At 40.7% G+C, this 20078-nt stretch overlaps 1 long non-coding RNA gene across 1 annotated transcript; it reads left to right on the top strand.

Moving 5' to 3' along the window:
* The first annotated feature begins 12164 nt into the window (after positions 1 to 12164).
* Positions 12165 to 15347, top strand: LOC116588525. Its single transcript, XR_004284989.1, has 3 exons — positions 12165 to 12262; positions 14227 to 14416; positions 15045 to 15347. It is a non-coding gene; the product is annotated as an uncharacterized LOC116588525 (long non-coding RNA).
* Positions 15348 to 20078: the final 4731 nt, after the last annotated feature.

A 20078-nucleotide genomic window follows, 5' to 3' on the forward strand; every position in this document is an offset into this window, starting at 1 on the left:
AACAGCAAGAAATGCCCACCCCTCCCCCGGCATTGTGTGGAGTCCCAGCCATATGGGTCCTCTCCTCTGAGCTTGGAGACACCAACACCAGCTCAGCAGCATCCCTCCTCAGTGTTGGAGGTCCTGTAACACAAGTTCCCCCCACAAAGCTCAGAGACGTCAGCTCTAGTCAAATGGCAACCTCTTCTCAGAGTTTGGGGTTTCAGCCCCTGGAAAGTCCCCTCTGAGTTGACATTAGAACCAGCTGACCTGCTGCACTCTTGCCTCCAGGAGAGTTTCAGCTCTCAAGAGAGTTTCTGAATTTCAACCCCATGAGGCTCCCTTCTCTTGGTTCCTTCTAAGGCTTCTTCTCAGAAACCCTAGACTCTCTCTGTATGCCTGACCCCAGGGGTAGCAACTGTTTTCCACAGTTTCTGCCCCTGTGATAACAAATTATTCTCTTCCTGGCTTTTCATTTCCCTGGTCAATAATTCTTTACAGTATACTGTCCTTATTGTGTAATTCTTGTGGTTTCTGTTTCCTGACTATGCCCTGACTGATATAGGGGGTCCTTTTCCTAAAATAGAAATCAGATCACATTACTCCTTTGCTTAAAATGCTTCAGTGGTTATACTGATGTTCATAGCAACAGTATTCACAATAACCAAAAGGAGGAAACAAATGTCCATCAACTGATGAATTGGATAAACAAAATGTGGTATATCCATCCATAATGGTTTATTGTTCAGCCTTAAAAAGGAATGAAGTCCTGATGCATGTTGCCACATAGATGAACTTGGAAAACATTATGCTACGTGAAATAAGCCAGACACGAAAGGACAAGTAATGTATGAAGCCACTTATATGAGGTACCCTCAATAGGCAAATTCACAGAGACAAAGTAGAACAGGGTTTACTAGCGGTTATGGGGCTGGGGAAATAAGGAGTTGTCGTTTAGAGGGTACAGAGTTTCTGTTTGGGATAATGAAAATATTCTGGACATCAGTAGTTGTGATGGTTGCACAACCTTGTGAATGTGCTTAATGTCACTGACTTCGCTGAATTGTGTACTTAAAAATGGTTAAGATAGTAAATTTTATGTTATGTACATTTGACTACAGTGAAAAATCACCTAAATTGCTTCAGGGGCTCCCATTGGCTAGATACAGGATCAGTGAGGAAAAAGATGGGTTGAACTTTTCCTAAGTAGTCTCCGGGGGTGCCGCCCTGGCTTGTGCATCTGACACTCATAATGGATGGGATCCCTGTTTTCATCCTGGAGGCACCGCACCATATTTGATGATATCTGCTGCTGCGATATGGGGCATTGTCAGCAGTCCTTTCTGTTTTAGCAGTGTTTTTAGGATCTCCCAAGATAGACTTGCTCAATGACCAGACAGGATATTTAATGCAATTGTTTCTCTCTACATTGGCCTCCCACTGGACTTGAGCAGGAACATTCTTATCAACTCACTTTTTGATTCAAGATGGCCATCCATCTGGTGTTTCTCTTTCTGTCACATTGTTGAAATCTGAGGTTCCTATGGTCAATAATCTCCTTACCAAGATCTGAAGAAGTAGGAAGCACAAGAATCATGTAAGTGAAATACCTCTAGCCTAGTGCTTCGCTTGCCTTTTGAAAGTCAACTTTAACACAGAGGATTTCGCACCTTGGTGTGTCCTAACACCCTCAACTGACAGAAGATAATAGGGTGATAATTGATAGATCCAGGCCAAGAAGACCTTTTCCCTCTATTATCAATTCAATTTCAGTGAAGAAAGTTTCAGTGGCAATCATATTTCTCCCTCTCTTTATCAAGGAATGAGTATAATTTAGATAGTTTGCCTAAGAGTAAAATAATATCCACAAATGTGAAACCAGCCTGATACTTTCATTTTCTTGGCGAAGCATATCAAGATAGGCTAGCAAGCTGTCAGTGTCTGTAAATCTAGCTAGTCTCCCTCGTAGCTATTTCCAATCTTTCTCTTCAGCTCCCTGAAAAACCCATGTCCCCTGCTAATTCTGTGTTAGGTTAATTGGATTGGCTGTGTAATATTCAACTGAGATTACCTCTATAGAATTTATTTATAAATTTTATTCCCTAAGTAGTGACAGAGTGAGGTGGTACTTTTTTTTTCTGGACTACTGTAGTTAACATCCCCCAAGGAAGAAAATGTGTTTAAGGCATTCGGATTTATTAAGGAAAGAAAAATATAGTCACAAAACGGAAAAAGAAGAGGGGCGGGGGCAACACCATTTAACTTCTAAGTGAGGGCTAGATATCGAATGATCTGTGAGGAAACGACTCCCTGAATCTTTTTATCACAGATTCCTAGTGCCTTAAGACATAGTGAGCCGCATGAATGACAAAGGAAGGAGGAGTTGCGTTTTCAGCACATTATCCATAGCCATTGCCTGGCTCCCCTCACGCTGTATTAGATGATTTGTGATGGGCAAACAGAGGGACTCATGCAATGACTCTTGGGGAGGTGTTCATGCATTGTTGTTCAGCCCTAGGACCCAGTGGCAAGGACTGTGTGGAAGGTCTGATATGGGAGAGGACAACACGATTCCCTGCAGCAGCCCTGTTGCAATGCCTGGTGGCTATGAGCCCAGACACTGGAGCCAGACTCTAGCTCCAGTAGGCAGTAAGGTCTTGGGCAAGTTACACCGTCATCTTGTGTCTCTACTTTCCTATCTATCCAGTGGGGATAAAAAAAATGCCTTCCTCATAGGATTATTTTGAGAATTAAATAAGATAACGTACACTTAGACTACTGCCTACCATATATGAAGCATTTAATAATTGTTAACTATTTTTATTGACACTCTTCTCTCAAACTCAGAGTCTCAGGGGACTGGTGTTGGAGATGGCCACAGATAGTCTCATGAGGAAGGAAAAGTGAGTCCATGCTGGGGCCTTGGAGAGAAGGAGGAAAGCACCACCATCCCACCTTGGGATGGGTTGCTACAGGTGGTTGAACCTACACAGAGCATGCTCATTTGCCAACTAATTTCTATCTCTAAACTCTCAAAGCAATGGAATCTAATGTTTAAAGTATGATTAGAGCTGGTGTGGCTGGGCAAGGAAAGGCACCATCTTTATCCCACTTGTGTAGGTGTGATAGCGGCATAGGGTAGGGGGCTAATGGGACAGACTTTGGAGCCAAAGTGTGTAGCTTTATAACCAGCCCCACCAATTACTGGCCAAATTCATTGGCAAGTTACGTAACATCTCAATGCAGTGTTTTCCCCTTCTGAAAAATGGGGGTACTTATAGTAAAGTCTTGTAGTATTTTTATGAGGATTAAATAAGTAAATAATTGAAAGCAGTGTAAATTTTTTTTGGAACATAGTAAGTATTATGTAAATATCTATAGCCTAAAGATTTTATAGTAGTTGTCATTTCCATGTGAGTTTAAGTCCATTATCTACCTGTAGCCTCAGATCTTTGGAGGAATTTAGGGTGGTTGCATTCACCAATGCAATAGTATTTCTGAATTGCTTTGAGTTTGAATTTCAGACCCTAGAAATATGTACACAGTGAGTGTATAAGATTCACTGGTGAATGTTTAATGTGTTTCTCAAAGGGGGAAATAGAAAGGAAGAAGAGACAACCTTGCTCAGTGAAAATGAATCAGATGGGTTATAAAAAAAAATTAATAAAGCACTTTTAGGAGGCAGAAAAGGAGAAAATTCAGAGGAGAATCGGTTAGAGAAGATGGGTACCACAGCTGGGCAAGGGATGTTTGATGAAATGCCTTCAACCAGTTTTGGATGCTGCAAGAGAGAGTTGTTAATGAGATGGTAGCATACACAGCAAGGCACATCTTTGCCCCCTTTCCCACTCCTCCCTCCCATGACGCCTTTATATTTTTAGCCTGTGGGTTTGGAATGATGAATGCCCAAGTGGAAATAATGCTGGAATGAGATTTTTCTTGGCAAAATGGCAGTAAGGCCTGCCAAGTGTTTTCTAAGATGTAAACAAATCATCCACCTTCATCAGGGAAAGATTAACACATATTATCCCCGAGTCAGTGTGGGATTTTCACCTTCTGTAGTTTGCAATTTGAATTCTCTCCCATCATCGTGAGTTTTTACAACCTGATACGCATTAAGCACTCTACTACTCTGAGAAATCGTTGGTGTTCCAGCTGCTAGAATCAAACAATCAGGCACAAGTCATGAAATAAGAATCTTCTTCTACTTCATATAAACAAGTTATGAGGGTACAGTGGAAGTGGTACTGACTAGGGGATTCAATTTTCTCTTGGTTATGCCACCAACTACTCCACTGTGTAGCTCTACTTTTACAGTTATAAGAGAAGCATATGAAATTAGATGATATTTAAGATTCTTTCCAGCTGGGCGCCTGTGTGGCTCAGTTCGTTAAGCGACTGCCTTCAGTTCAGGTCATGATCCCAGAGTCCTGGGATCGAGTCCCACATTGGGCACCCTGCTCCTTGGAGAGTCTGCTTCTCCCTCTGACTTTCTCCCCTCTCATGCTCTCTCTCAAATAAATAAATAAAATCTTTAAAAAAAAAAAAAAAGATTCTTTCCAGCTCTGATTCCCATGATCTGGTATTCCATGTCAGTCTAGGCTGCTCTTGGCAGAAAGTAGCTCTGCCTTTACATTCATGATAAAAACTTTCCAGAATTTCTCCCATCTTTTGGAATGTCCTTTTCTCCCAGGGTCATACCATAAATGCTTTTACCATGCCTTCTAGAAACTTATGGCTTGGAGCTCCTGGCTGTTCAGTGGGTACAGTGTGTGACTCTGGATCTTGGGGTTGTGAGTTTGACACCCAAGTTGAGTGTAGATATTGCCTTAAAAAAAAAAAAAATCTTTACAAGCTCATGGCTTTCCACTAGAGTATATGGATTCTCCCTCCCACCAGACCTTGTAGGCTGGCTATCTTCTAGAATGTACCCTCTTTGAAATACTGTCTCCGTTTCTCAACTTTAGCTTCAACCCAAATTCACCTATTTTATAGCTCCCTTCCCCAGAGCCACATTCTTAGTAAGATAGCCTTAGAAATCATACATTCCAAAAATATTTCTCTTTTTGGAGAAGATATCTGCCTTTTAATATGGAGTAACCCAAAGGAATGGTAAGAAGTTCAGTAAGCACAAATGATGGGGAGATACTTACCAGAACCTTCAGGAACCTCAAATCATACTCATAAGCAACTGCCTACATGTAAAGTCTACTTAGATCTTTAGGAAACTCAATTCGAGAAACAGATCAAACCCCAGATGTGTGCTCTTTTTACTATTGTAGGCCCTGGGGGAGTGAAAGGAGCAACACAAAGATACATAAGACAGTTTTCTCTTTTAAGAAGCTTAAGATTTAATAAAACTACAGAGGTTTCTTTTTATCTTAACAGATAGTTTTAAAAATATATTATTGTGGTAAAATATACACAACATTTCTCACCTTAACCATTTTCAAGTACACAATTTAGTAGCATCAAGTATAGTCACATTGTTGTGATAGTATTTTTATCTACAATAACTTACTTATTGAGAGCTATAAGCTTGAACATAGATATAAATAAGTTATAGTTTGTACCTTGGAGAACTTACCTTTTAGGTGTGACTTAGCTGAACATATAATCGGTCAAGAATTTTAAGACAGACTGCCTGCCTGCCTGCCTTTTCCCCTTCCTTCTCTCTTTCCCGTCCTTCCATTTCCATTCTGTTCCTAAAGTGACCTGAAGTGAATTACAAAAACACATACCATCTAGCCGGCTGAAATAAATGAAAATTTGTCAGGGTACGTGAGGGTAGGAAAGTGAGGTGGAGACACATGTGAGGTTAGTCCAGAAGACTCAAGCCTTGGAGTTCTATAACCATGTTAGACACAGGCTTCACATTTTATTCTAAACCTTCCCAGAGCTAGTTTAGTGGAGAAATATGATCCGTTACAAGATTTAGTGTCCTGCCTGTGACATAAAACAAGAAAACAGGTGCTCAAAGGCATACAGCTTTTCTTGATCCTGAGATCAGAGAGAAAATTCTCCTGTGGGCTGTAACTGAGAGGATATGCGTGGCTCAAGGACCAGCCATCTGTAGAGCCCGTACAGTAACGAGTCATTCTGAACTTCTCTTCTTAATAACCTTCCGTATACACTAAGGGCGTGGCCTAAACAATCGGTTCGGTAAAAACAGTGTGGTTCCAGGGCTCGGGTCTCTGCTAGTCAGGCCAAATCCAGGGATAGATTTCAGGGTGTCTAGGGTGAAGTGAGGTGAGCTAAGACGTAGATAGGCACGGTTGTGAAGGTGGCCTCAGCCAGATGGAGCATCTGGGCACATCCCCCAGATCGAACGCCTGGAACCCAACAGCTGCATCTATTTACTTCCATGTGCCTTACAAATGTTAATGTTATCTACCCGTGTCTGTGACTTTAGAAAAGTGGGGAGGTGTTGTTTAGGACGATTGTAGTTTGCGAGGCTGAAGCCCCGTTGCCTGCATCTAAGAGATTGCTCAGCTCTTTTTATGAAAGTGGGAAGGCTTAATGGTGTGATGTGTTCTTCCAAACGTGATATTAACCATAAGCTAAAAGGAGAACCAGAGCATATGGCTTTCTAGCTCAATGGGAGTATTTATCTAATATACTTCTTCCAATCTGAGTGTCAGTATAAATGCTCTTTAAGTTCTAGATTAGACAGAAATGACCAGGGTCCCTATAGAATCTATGAAGATTAACCATTTATTATGATTTTTGGCTGATATTTCTGGGATAGAGAAATCCCTCATTGTTCGAGTCTTGGTGGGTGACAAGAACCATTGGAGAAGCCTGGAGTTTGCAGAACACCATTTTTGCTTGCACATGACTTGGCTAAATACACATTCAAATTTTTTTAAAATTTATTTTTAATGATTTAATGTATTTTAATAGAAAACTGGGTGGCTTAGTGGGTTAAAGCCTCTGCCTTCAGCTTGGGTCATGATCCCAGGGTCCTGGGATTGAGCCCCACTGCTGGCTCTCTGCTCAGCAGGGAGCCTGCTTCCCTTCCTCTCTCTGCCTGCCTCTCTGCCTACTTGTAATCTCTGTCTGTCAAATAAATAAATAAAATCTTTTTAAAAAATGCTGCAGACACCATTTAGCTGTTGTCAATAAGAAATGTAGGTGTTTTTAAAAAATCCAAATTCTGACATCATCCCAAAAAATTTAACAGGTTTATTTACAATTGTTATACAGTGGAACTGCGGAAGCATGTTCACTGAGACAGTCTGACTTACATGAATGCTTTATGTCCGTGCATTTATATTAAAAATTCACATATCCACGACAGTGGAAAAACTGCCAATACCTGATTTCTGTTCCCTGTTTTTCCCCTTGCAATCATATATTTAGGTACTTCTCGGCCCCATGGGGAAAAAAGTAATGTACTGTTCAGAACTACCAATAACAGGAAGAAGAGGAAAAAAATTTTCTTAAACAGCACAATGTTTTCATCGTAGTGAATTCTTAAGCATGTTCGTCAGCAATGGAGTGTGCCGGCGGGATGTCTTTTGGCATAATTGTTACACATTTCGCATGGGTAGCACACAGGCTGGTGTCTTCAAAGAGACCCACCAGATAGGCCTCCCTTGCCTCCTGCAAATCAAACTTTAAATCCAAGTACGCAGCATGCAGAGGAAGGGACAAGTAAGATTTGTTTCTCAGTAGTTGTGGTGGTGGGGTAGCAGCATCGTCTGTGGCTGGTGACAACGTCCAGTGGCGGCTGAGTAGAGGGACCAGAGCAGTGTTCAGCGATGATGGCAGTAGCAGCTGACTATGACTTCTTCTTGAGTTTTGCCTATTTTGCAAGCCTAGTTCTCCAGCTTTCTTATCAGTCTCCTGAGTTACTTAATATTGTTTTCCAATAATTCCTTTTTTGCTTCTGGTAGAAAGGTTGTAATAAAGAATCTGGAAGATATAGGCCACAGCTGATTCCTCTTCATGGAAATAAAAACTAAGGACAAATTCACTTTAGCCTGGACCAATTTCTCCTGAAAGAAATACTGAGGTCAGCCATGATCCAGGAGTTTGTACCAAATTATTCTTGCCTGTATTAGAAATCTAATCCTATAATAGGATGAGGAACACTTGAGATAGGACATTTAGTTATCCAGTGGGTCTTTAATTTATGAACCTTTAGAAAATCAGATAGTTTCTTCTCTGTGTGGAATTTGAGAGGTCCACATCTGGAGAGCTGGTAGAAGTGGAACAAATGATCACAATCAGAGTCCACATTGACAATGGTCCCTGAACACTTTGGGAGGCAGAAACTTGTCCTCCAGAAGATTACAATCAGCTTGAGCTTACTAGTCAAGTAGAAAATCCTGGACTAGAGAACAAGTATCCTGAGAATCTGATGGCACTCAGGACATGGTGTCCACAAAAGATGACCGTAACATAGTAGAGATATGGAGCTGAAGGAATTTGAGAAATGGCTTGTGCGGGAAGGGCTCTCTGACCTTCCCCCAAAGCAAGTTATAAAACCCTCATGTGAGACGTACCCTCCACTCATCCTCAAACCTAATATTAAAAACACTCAGGTTAAGCTGTTACTTTGGGTCATTATTTCCTTACGGAGGCTTCTGTATAATGTAGAATTGATATTAAATACATTTATGTTTCTTCTCTTGTTAATCTGTCTTTTACGATGAGGGGTCCCAGTCAAGAACATAGACGGAAAGAAAAAAGATATCCCTCTCCTACAAATCATGGCCTCCGGCTAGTTGGCCTTAATTTGTGAAGCTGAACAAGCAATTCTACCAAGTATAAACTGAGGCCTGAACTTCTAAGAACTTAGGTGCCATCTTTACAAAGATGGCCATGGCTGTGACTCCAGCCAAAGACTCTACTTTCTCATGACTCTCTTCTTTGTCTTCTGTCTCCTGTGAGGACATTTGTCATTGTATGTAGAGCCTACCTGGGTATCCCAGGATGATGGCATCTCAAGACCCTTCATTTAATTCCATCCACCAAGAACCTTTTTCCAAATAAGTTCACATTCACAGGTCATGGGTGAATGTATCTTTTGGAGAGGCTCTTTTCCACCCACGACTAGGCCATTGGTCCCTCAAGCCCAGGCCTCCATGAGAACACAGGATACTGTCTTTTGACATTTATGCTGACCTAAGAACGCCCTGGAGCTGATGTTGGCTGTTCGGGTTCAATGGCGGCTGCCGGAGGCTGCTCTTCTCCCTCTTTCCAGGTCCCCACAGCCAGGAAGGGCCAGGCCAACGCAGAGCCCTGGGAGCAGGTAGCTCATCCTATCTTCATCCCCGGTGGAGGCTTTTTATTCTCAAGTCCCTACATGGCAAAATAGAATGGAAAGCTCCCATGTCCTTATTTTCTAAAGGCTTCCATTCCTGTTTTATTTACAGCCTTAAAAATAAACTTCTATTAGCTTTTTATCTCTATGGTGGCTTATTTTAGAAGTTCTTCATATTTATGCACAGGAAGAAATTCTTTCAGTTTCTCAAACATTTTAGAATTTAATGCCAACCTGCCACTATTATGTTGTTTTCCATTATTTATGAGCCCTACCCCTTTTTTTACTTTTAAGCATGCTCTTACCTGGCTCTGTTTCTCCTCCATCCCCAGGTTGTAGTCCTATTTTTTCTTTATCTTGGAAGTAACTCTTAAAGAATGAGATTGACTGTGATGTGCACTGACTTTCACTTTTTTTTACCCAGAGGAAATTGCAATATCTGATGTCTTAATATGCAATATGAAGTGTTCCTTCAAGTATTCTCTCAAGAAGCAGAAGAGGATGAGGAAATTACAGACAGCGCTTGACTACAGACCCCCCGTGTGCGTTTCCTGATCTCCAGAAGCTGTCAGGGGTGGGCTGAAGAAGGGAAAGGAATCAAACCCATATCAGCCAACTTTGCTGCTTGCTAGGCTCTCTGGAAAAATACCTTGGGAGGGAAAGCCCAGAGCTACTGACTAACATGAAATGTTTAGTGTGGTCGGTGAATATTTATCCTTTCTGAACGATTCACATCCTGTCTCTCAGATGACAGGAAGTGAAGCATCACTTTGATAGTCTAATTTTGAAAATTCCTGGAGGGTCCCAAAGTCAGAACATGAGACATTATGAAGGACTTGAAATTATGAACGGTTTGCCCATTATTTATCTCCATGCTTTCCTGGTCTTTTGTGACATTCGTTACTTTTCTTTTTATTCTGGGAGATAATGACATGATGTTGTCAGAGTCTCTGGGGGTAAAAATTGATGAATTACACTATAGTGAACATGCTTTTCAAAATTCGTATTTTTATATTTTTGAATTTTTATTAAATATTTTATGGAATCTTATTTTCCATGTAAGGGTATTTTATTTCAAAATGAAAGTCAAGCTGACAACCCCTCCACTGCTTTTCATCAGTACTGCTAGAATGTTCATAAAACTAGGAAATCTTATTTCTTTGAGCTTTTTTTCTCAAACTTTGTCCCTTAGGGAAAAAATTCAGTGCCAGCCTAACCGGATCTCAAACCTTCTATGACAGGACCATAATAATTAGTCTTTAACATGAAAGACTGTTTGTGTTCCGGTCATTGTTGTTTCCAGAAAATATGCTGTGTTGAAAATCAAGACCATCTGAAAAGAGCTGCTAAATAAGGACATTTTGTATGGTGTTCAGGAAAACCTTTATTATTTCAATTAAATTTTGCATTTTTTTTATTTGAAAATAGATTATAACTCCAACACTGACAGTGTTCAGAACATGTTACCCCCTGCTTAAGTGGGTAGGAGAAGAATCAATGAAACAAGATGGGATTGGGAGGGAGACAAACCATAAGTGACTCTTAATTTCACAAAACAAACTGAGGGCTGCTGGGGGGAGGGGGTTTGGGAGAAGGGGGTGGGGTTATGGACATTGGGGAGGGTATGTGCTTTGGTGAGTGTTGTGAAGTGTGTAAACCTGGCGATTCACAGACCTGTACCCCTGGGGATAAAAATATATGTTTATAAAAAATTAAAAATTTAAAAAAAAAAAGAACATGTTACCCCCCAATATGGCACCTTGATATATTGAATATTTTAAGCTGAAGCAGTTTGAGAAAATGCCAGAAGCACTAAGGTCTCTCTGACCTTCGCCTGCCCTTCTCCCCTGAAGCAGTTCCCAAGACGCTCCTGTGGGCAGTGTCCTCCGTGTACAGGGAGGAAGGGAGCAGGCTTTTCTCCCAGAAGGAGGGAGAAGAATCCGAATCAACAGGCCTCACTGAATTTCTCCAGCTTATTGCATTTAGCTTATACCCCTTTGTCCTATTGTATTTCCTCATGACTGTTCTCTCTTCATCCAACCTGGCATAAGAACACAGGTTTAACCATTCTTTCAATTCTTCATTTCTTTATAAGGGCTCCTGGGTCATGTAAAACTTATATTAAATAAATTTGCATACTTTTCTCCTGTTAACCTGTATTTGCCAGTTTAATATTCAGACCCAGCCAGGGTCCCTGAGAGAGTCAAGAAAAACTTTTTCTTCCCCTACACTATCAAGGGTTAGTTCATGTTTTATTAAACCAAAGCTTAGAATCCGCTGCCCCCAGGCCCCAAAGAATTTTCTGATTTTCTTTTATTTTGGTGTCTAATTTTCTAGCTGAATAATTTATTTAAGAGACAGGGTTCATCATCATTGTTGTCTGATTCTTCGTATTTTTTATAGAGGAATTTTTATCCCTTCTCTAGAGATTGTTCTTTTTTTTTTTTGGCCCTGATTTGGATAAATGACCATGAGGCTTCAGGTCCAAAGTTACTCATACACCTCCCTGTTCCTGCTATGTATTTGTGAAGGGACTGAATGTATTTTAAAATGTTATTTCTGATTTTTTAAAAAATGCTTTTTGGTGATTATATGCCATGTTTTGTTTTTCAAAGAAAAGTCAGGTAGTACTAGGAGCATAAATGCTTTTTAAATTTCACCTCAAAGAGTCAGAGCTTTCTCAGTGAATTTTTCTTTCTCCTTAATCTGGTCAGAGCCAGTTTCTGTTGCTTCAAACAAAAATAACTACCGAATATTTTTTCCAGTCTTACAAAGTATCTACTCTAGTGGAGAACATGGTAATGGAACAAATACATTAAAGGGTTATTTTAAATAGCAGGAAATGGCATGAAGAAACTCGAGCAGGGTGAGCCCAGGGTGAGGCTAACCATAACAGTCCCTTTCAGCATCTGAGCTGAAACCAAAAGAGATGCCTGAGAGCTGTGCCGATTGAGGGAGCGCACATCCTAGCCTGATGGCTGTCAAGACCTTACTCTGTGGGAGGAGGACACGGTACTGTGTGGTCAGTGAGTGAGAGGATAGAAAAAAATACAGTTGTAAAGATGGGTGGGATCCAGGTCTCATGGGACTTGAGAACTATGGTAAGGCATTTGAATTTTATTCCAGTAGCCATGGGAAGTGACTGGAGAGGTTTGTGCAGGGAAATGACAGGCTCTGATGCACATTTTTGTATAGACCTTGCTGTGCAGTGAAAGGACTGTAGGGCGGTAGAAATGGGAGAACATCAGGTGGCAGTTTCCATAGCTCAGGAGAGAGAGGAAGGCAGGCGGGACTGGGGTGGCCAAAGCACTGGGCAGGTAGTCAGACTCAGGACACAAGGATAACAAGACTGGCTTGGGATTGGATGTGTATCCTGATGGGGAGAACACAATGGGGCATGAATCTCCGGGGTTTCCGGTGCCAGTCATCAGATAGATGTTGTTGCTCTTAAGTGAGGTGAGGAGGCCTGGAAGAGAAGCAGATTTGGGGAGGAATCATGAGCTCTGCCCTGGATGTGTTAGGGTTTGAGAAGCCCGGTCGACTTCCAAGTGGCGGTGTGGAACAGGCAGGGAGAGGTCTGGGCTGGAGACACAAATGTGCTGTTGGCATGAAGCGAGGTCTAAAGTAGTGGTATTGAGTGCAGATTAAAGGACATGCAAAGGGAGAGCAGAGCCATGGGGAGCCCCAAGATTTACAGTTGTGGGAGAGAAGGAGGATCCAGTAAATGACATCAGGAAAGAGTTCAGAAATGCCAGATGAATGTGGTTCTGTGAACTTTAGGGGAAAGGAGTGTTTCAAGAAGGAGGATGTGGCAGGCTGTGCCAAATGCTGCTGCAAAGTTCAGCAGCCGGCAGATAAAGCAATTATTGTAGGACGTGGCCTGGGGAAGGTATCTGTGGGGGCGGGGGGAGGGCGCATGGGCGAGACTTGCTCCTTGGGCAGGTGCAAATGGAGCCTGCTGCAGAAGCCTGGGACATGGCCCTGGCGGCATCTTTCCATTTCCAGAGCAAGTCAGCATCTCTTCAGTCGGCGGGTAGAATTCTTTCTTTCCTTGAGACCATCTGTTGCTGTGGGTATTGCACAAGGGAGAATCTACTTGTCATTTCCCATAAAAAAGATGAGCTATGAGTGTGGTTGGCATTGGTTTCATATGTTAACTAATTTAATCATTACGATATTAACTGTTTCTCTCTTTGGATACAGAGTCACTTCATCTCTCTCTCACATGTTTCTAATCACTCCATTTTGTGGACAACTCCTCAAAAGTTTCATCGACTAAATAAATTCTTTTCTGAGTTATCAGGAGACATCTTAATACAATATTGTGATATCTTTGGAGTCTGATACATCTGGGTTTGAATCTTGACCCCACAATCACTTATTCATTGTACAAACTTGGCCATTTTATATAATCCGTCTATGCCTCCATTCCCTCATCAAAATAACTAGGATACACTATACACTTCACCCCATAGGATTGGTTTGAGGATCAAAGGAGACAATTGCTACAATGTTCAGTGCCTAGCACACAGTACAATAAATGATAGTGGTTAACTGTAGCTACATAGAAATTCGTAAGAGACTCAAATAAAATGCTTTGACCCCCCTAAAAATTTGAATGTAATATCCTTCAAGATTGGCAGAGAGCAAAGCCTTTCTAAAGGAAGAGACTTTGGGGTCTGACACTCATTGCTGAACTTCATCCTCCCCTTGAAGATGTTATCCTAATTACTGTAGCTCCACATCATTCACTGAGTGAGGGGAGGATCTCCATCCATTGTCAATTTTCAATATCAGAGGACCAGAGCCTGAGTTTATAAAGTGGGCAACTGGAGATGAAAATGGAAAAGTTAGGTTGGGCATGTTCCAAAGCTTCATTTGTCCAACTGAAAAGGGCATTTGGTGGAATCAAATCCTAAGCACATTCCACACTGTGTTCAGGAAGGAGAAATGTAACCTGACTGTTCTGTTCTCAGGCATTCATCTCATCCTGAACCACATGTGCCATGGGATACTAGGCAAAATCAATGTCTTTGGTCTTGTTAATAGTTGACCTTGGGCTTCCCAGAAAAACCTTCAAGATCTGAGTTCATAACTTTGCTGGAGATTGACGGGTGGAATAAGATGTTCAAGTGATGAACATGAAGAGAAACAAATCTCTGTAAGGTAAAAATAGACATAGCTAGTAGATCAAGTTGCAAAGGAGTAGAGTTGGAAGAATTTTTCAATTTCCTTCCCTGGAGAAAATTGTCATCTAGTGTACATAACCCAGATAGAATTTAATCTGGAAGCAAGTAACTAAAAGATGGTCTCAAATTCTCACATGAAGATAGGTTTTAGAATATCCTACAGTAAGCTCAAATAGGAGCATTATCAGGAATATACATGACTAATACAAGATGCCCTGGATAGTTTCACTTGACTTGGATTCTTTTCTCACATCTTGACTTTGCCTCTGTGTGGGCACATAGCTTTCCAACACCTGTTTTACCACACTGGCTGAACATGTGAGCCAAACTGAGTCAGGACTCATGTCTACACCTGTCCACCTGCTGTAAGTGAGCCAGTGAAGGGCAGAACCTGGTCGGTTAAAACATCTGAATGTAACCAAAACTTCTCTTTAGTTTGATTTGGGGGCTTAACTTTAATGCCTTATTTTTTTAGATTGTCATCTTCAGAATTAATACTTTTACTTATTAGTCTAAGAATAAACTATATAAGAAAAAAGAAAAGCATTTAGTTCCTTATAATCCTGGTAGCAGTGAGTGATTTGTATATATTATTATCTCCACAGGCAATCCTACCTGGCTATAACGTCTTCTTTGGATAAATGGAAGAATGGTGTAAAAAAAAGTGTTTTACAACTTTAGAAATAAAAAAATACAAGAGAAAAATTAAATTAGATAATAACCTGAAGAAAATCAGCTTATTCCTCAGGATGGATGGTATGAACCGGCTTCACCAAAAGTAGGATATTTCACAGTGTTTTGCTAATGTGGGAATCTTGAAGTATAGTGTTGACAGGTAAAGATGTTGGAAAATATAATGATTTTTAATGTTTTTAAAAGCATGATTTGATTTTAAAGAAACTGTTATTTAGGACCTAGAATGTTTTAATAAATATTCAGAGTAATATTAAAAAAACCCAATTCTATTCTTTATTTTTAAACAAATGTGCATACAGCCTAGAGACAGCATCTGAGATATATGACCATTCATGTTCCTTTTCTTAAATGTTTTGTTTTAAAAACAAAAGATCAAATATAGTTAAGTTATGAAGAAAAAAATGTCTTTTCCCTGAAATGTTCCAAGAAGCAGTCATCAAGAATGAACTAGTGAAGTAGAAAAACCAAGCCGAGAAGATGGCAGCAAATGTGAAATGCTGCTGGGAAGCTGGGTCAATTATTTCAGGAGGTGCAGACAGAAATAATATGATTCCAAAAAGCAGATGCTTTTACCTTCTCAGTAGAAACAGATGGGACTTTTGCTGTACCCTGTAGAAGATATTCTACTTTATCATGATAATGTCATTAATAGCATTGCATTAGTACATAAAAGTCTGTTTCTTTACAATGTCAAGGAGTGCCTGGCCGGTTCAGTCAGTAGAGCATGTGGCTTTTGATCTCAGGGTTGTGAGTTTGAGCCCCACACTGGGCATAGAGATTACTTTTTAAAAAATAAAAATAAAAAAAGAAGCAAGAAAAGAGGGCTGCATTACAAATAGAAGCAATACATTCAACCAACCACAAGAGAAATAGTAGAAGGACACTTTTACCAAAACCCCTGGTAGCTTAGGAGTAGGAACTGGTGGCCTCATAAAACCCCAGGGATCTAAGAGACCATGGTCCAGAATGAAAGCCACATGCACTCCTCAGGGAAGACAGGAACAACTTTGCTTTAAAATTTCAAAGTTCTATTATCATGATCTCTTGTTTGATGACTTTTATTTCCCCACATCCTTGCCTCACAAGGGTCACTCAACTGGGTGGTTTGTGTTGTCCCAGTAGTCAGGAGGAACGTAGAAGCTCCTTCACTTTAGAGTCAAGTCTGGTCTTCTTTCAAGAGCAGGTGACTTGTTTCTCAAGGGCAGTAGACTTCTTAGTGACACTAATCTGCCACAGGTCGTCGGAGAATATAGGAGTGACAGTTAGTGGGTCTGGGTAAGATGTCTCCACATAGCAGCAGTGAGCTCTCATGCCCAGGACAGCAGTTACAGATGGACCACTGCAGCGTTTAGGAACTTGTCTGGTTTGGGGAGTCTCATGGGCAATGCCCATCCCAAAGACCCCTCTTAGACTTGAGGTTTGAGCGGGGGTAGCAAAGGAACAGCTTCCCATCCACACATTTGTCTTAATGGATTCACCACGGAAGGGCAAAGGCACATGCCCTTTTTCCTTTCTTTTCTCTTTGGGATTGCACTTACGGAGTTGGGTGGAAGTATTGATCCCCTTAAGGACCAGATTGTCTGAGCCCTGAATGGTAAAGGTCTGCATTAGCTCTATGACCCTGGTTTCCAGTGATCCCAGAACAACCTCTTTAACTGGGGACTCATCCTCCATGGTGCAATCGTCAGAATTTTGCCAGGGTGAGCAAGGCTATATAGCTTCTCCAGACTAAAACATCTTTCTTTCAACTAAACCATCCCCACACTTATATATCAGAAAATGACTTGAGATTTTGAACAAAATGACTTCCAATATTCTTTCCAGGTCTCTAATTCTTCATCTAAGCTTTTGACTAAAATGAAAATGAACTCCATTGTTGTTTGGAAGTCATGATTATGGGTTGAAACTAAATGCTAAGTCAAGTCTCAGCCTTCTACTGTGACACCAAACTCCCCCACATTAAGTCGTCCCCCATCCCTGACAATTTTCCTTTTAATTAAAATGCAGCCTGATAGGCAGAATCTTGGGGTGCATAAAGCAGTTATGTGATTCACTCAACCGTTTGTATGCATGTATGACCTGTTTAGCTTTTAAAATCCTATTTAATGCCAAAAACTGCATTAAAGAATTCAAACAAAAGCTTGCAGGGAGTCCCATAATGAGACTGTTTTGATTATTCCAGTGATTAACCCATTTCCTTTCTCTTTGGTAATTTCATTTAGAAAAGTAGTCATTTTAAGAACAAGTAGATTTTCTTTTTTGCTTTTCTAGTTTGCTGTGAAACTGGCAAGTGGCCAACCATCTGTGACACTGTAATTATTACAGTTACTTAAAATTTATCAAATCTCTTCAGGTGCAATGGAAATAATTCTCCTTGCCTACCAAGACAAAGCCAAGAAAGGCATGAACAAGACCCAACCTTGCTAAAACACAACAGAAATAACTTCTGGGGACGCTGTTGGAGAACATGGTGGTGCAGAATTGCTGAAGGGTTCTGAGCCACTGCCGCCAGGCATCGGTTCTTCAGCACCCAACAATCTACCTCTTTCTCCCATGAGGAGTATCATCCATTCAGGCATGCTTTCCTCACTGAACACTTTTTTTTTTCCTTTTTTTTTTTAATTTATTTTAAATTTTTTATTTTTTATAAACATATGTTTTTATCCCCAGGGGTACAGGTCTGTGAATCACCAGGTTTACACACTTCACAGCACTCACCAAAGCACATACCCTCCCCAATGTCCATAATCCCACCCCCTTCTCCCAAACCCCCTCCCCCCAGCAACCCTCAGTTTGTTTTGTGAGATTAAGAGTCACTTATGGTTTGTCTTGAAACGTATGAGTGTCAGCTTCTAATCTAAATTACTTGTAAATAATTCTAGCAGTGTGGCTTCCTTTAGCCTCCGGCGCTGCCCTCCAGGAGTAAGATTCAGCCTGGCCTTCCTGGGCAGGGGTTGGGCTTCATCTATATGGGCTTCCTCAGACAGCGACATCTTGTGGCCAGAAGAACTGGTTCTCCATTGTGCTGTCAGCTTCCCACCCTGAGGGATGGGCTGGTGTTAGCTCTTTTTTTTTTTCCTTTATTTTTCTTTTTGTTCCGTTTTTCGGTGTTAGCTCTTAAAATCAGGGTGAACACACGTTCAGGTCCGCCTGGGACACACTGGGTCCACACCCATTGTCTAGGCATAATTATTAATAATGCCTGTTTTCACTCTTGGAAGCCTTAACAGATTGGATAATGAATTACACTGCCGATTTAATGCCTTATTGTAGCCCTCCCATCTATTTGGTGACTTAACACATCACTTTGAGGTAATAAACTCAGGAAGATTACTCCCCATCGTGTAAAGTAATATTTATCTTTATCTAGACTGAAATTATCCTTCAAGTGTTACGGGATTTTTTTCTAGCTCTAACGCTGAGGCGAGGTGAACAAGCTCATTTGATAGATTTTAGTCTTACCCACACCAGGCCTTTGTCTATCCAGATGGAAGCCCCTAATTTTTGTCTATTCCCAGAGACCTGCTCCCTCTGATCATTAGTTTTCCTTGTTAATCAGCCTGCTGTATAGTGTTTGGACGCGACTGGTCTGGCTGTCTGAGAAGTGACACACAATGGCTAGTCCTTTTAGGCACTGATGTAAGGCCATCTGGTAGGTGTGGGATTTCCCAGCTGTATTATAATTTTTTTGAATTAAACATTTTTTGACTACATAGAGAATAAAGGGCAGAGACACTGCCTAGGCGGCCAATAGCTATCCTTCTGTTTATGCTTGCAGAAAGAAAAAAGACAGAAAAAAAGAAAAAGGGAAGAAAGGAATCAAAAAAGAAAGATCAGTGTACATAATTAAGAAGCAGAGCTATAAATTCAGAAACACTAATTGCAAGTAAAAAAAGAACTTCATTTTGTTGCTTTTTTATCCCAAGGGGTAAACATTTTAAGGGTTTATTAAAAAAAAAAAAAAAACGAACTCCCCAGAAGGGTACATTTAAGTGGACCAGTGATTTATTCCTTTCCAAGAAAAGGAATTTTATAGAAAAAAAGTACTTAAGTAGTAGAAGAAAAAAACAGAACATTTTGTAATAGACATCCTACACTTGTATTTTCTATTTTGAGTATAGAAGTTAGACTCCATTAAAAAAAAAAAAAAGGAGTACAAGTGCCTTCCCTGTGCAAGATGTTTTGCTAGGCCAAAAAATGGATCCTGTCATTTCAACATTACAGTTTGTTTTCCTATGGAACATCGAGAGAACATAATAAATTACAGCTCTCTTGTTAATCTTACTTGGTTCTCTTTTTTTCTTCATGCTAGTAGTCACAAAAATCACTCAAGTGCTGCCTTATCTTACCTTTGCAAGAACTTCCAAGCATTTAGGAAACCGAGTTCTTTCCCACAGGAAAGAGAATTCGCACGGGGGAGACTGAGTAAACATGCCGCACGCATTTATCGCGTATATTCTCTGGACTCCAAGCATTTAAGAACGGCTGGGCCCTTGGACAGAGCCTGGGTTGAAGTTTCAAATATATTTCATCTTTGATGAAAGAACCTCCTCAACAAAGTGAACAGCACATTATCTTTATTATTTTTTCATCTTTGTGTTTTTTCAAGGAAAAGGCTTTTTCTTGAGCTGAGTCACATTTGGAGGCAAATTCTTAGTGTTAAGTGCATAGGGTTGTATTTATAAAGGTAGAGCATACTGGACCTCAGCTGACGGGTACGCTAAAGGATCGGTGTGATACTATTCCTATTCTCCTGGGAAAACAAAGGGGGTGTTTTTCTTTAAAAAATTTTTTAAATATGTAACTCAGGTCTTTGCAGCTCGCTTAATTTTCAAGGTCCGATTATGAACGCACATGACAGGAACACGTGAATTTATATACATCGTCTCGAAGTACTGAAGGGGTTGCTAGTGGCTGCGGTCAGAGGGGTAAGGACAATGACA

This window comes from Mustela erminea, chromosome 4 (assembly GCF_009829155.1).
Source record: "Mustela erminea isolate mMusErm1 chromosome 4, mMusErm1.Pri, whole genome shotgun sequence".
NCBI classification, from domain to species: domain Eukaryota; kingdom Metazoa; phylum Chordata; class Mammalia; order Carnivora; family Mustelidae; genus Mustela; species Mustela erminea.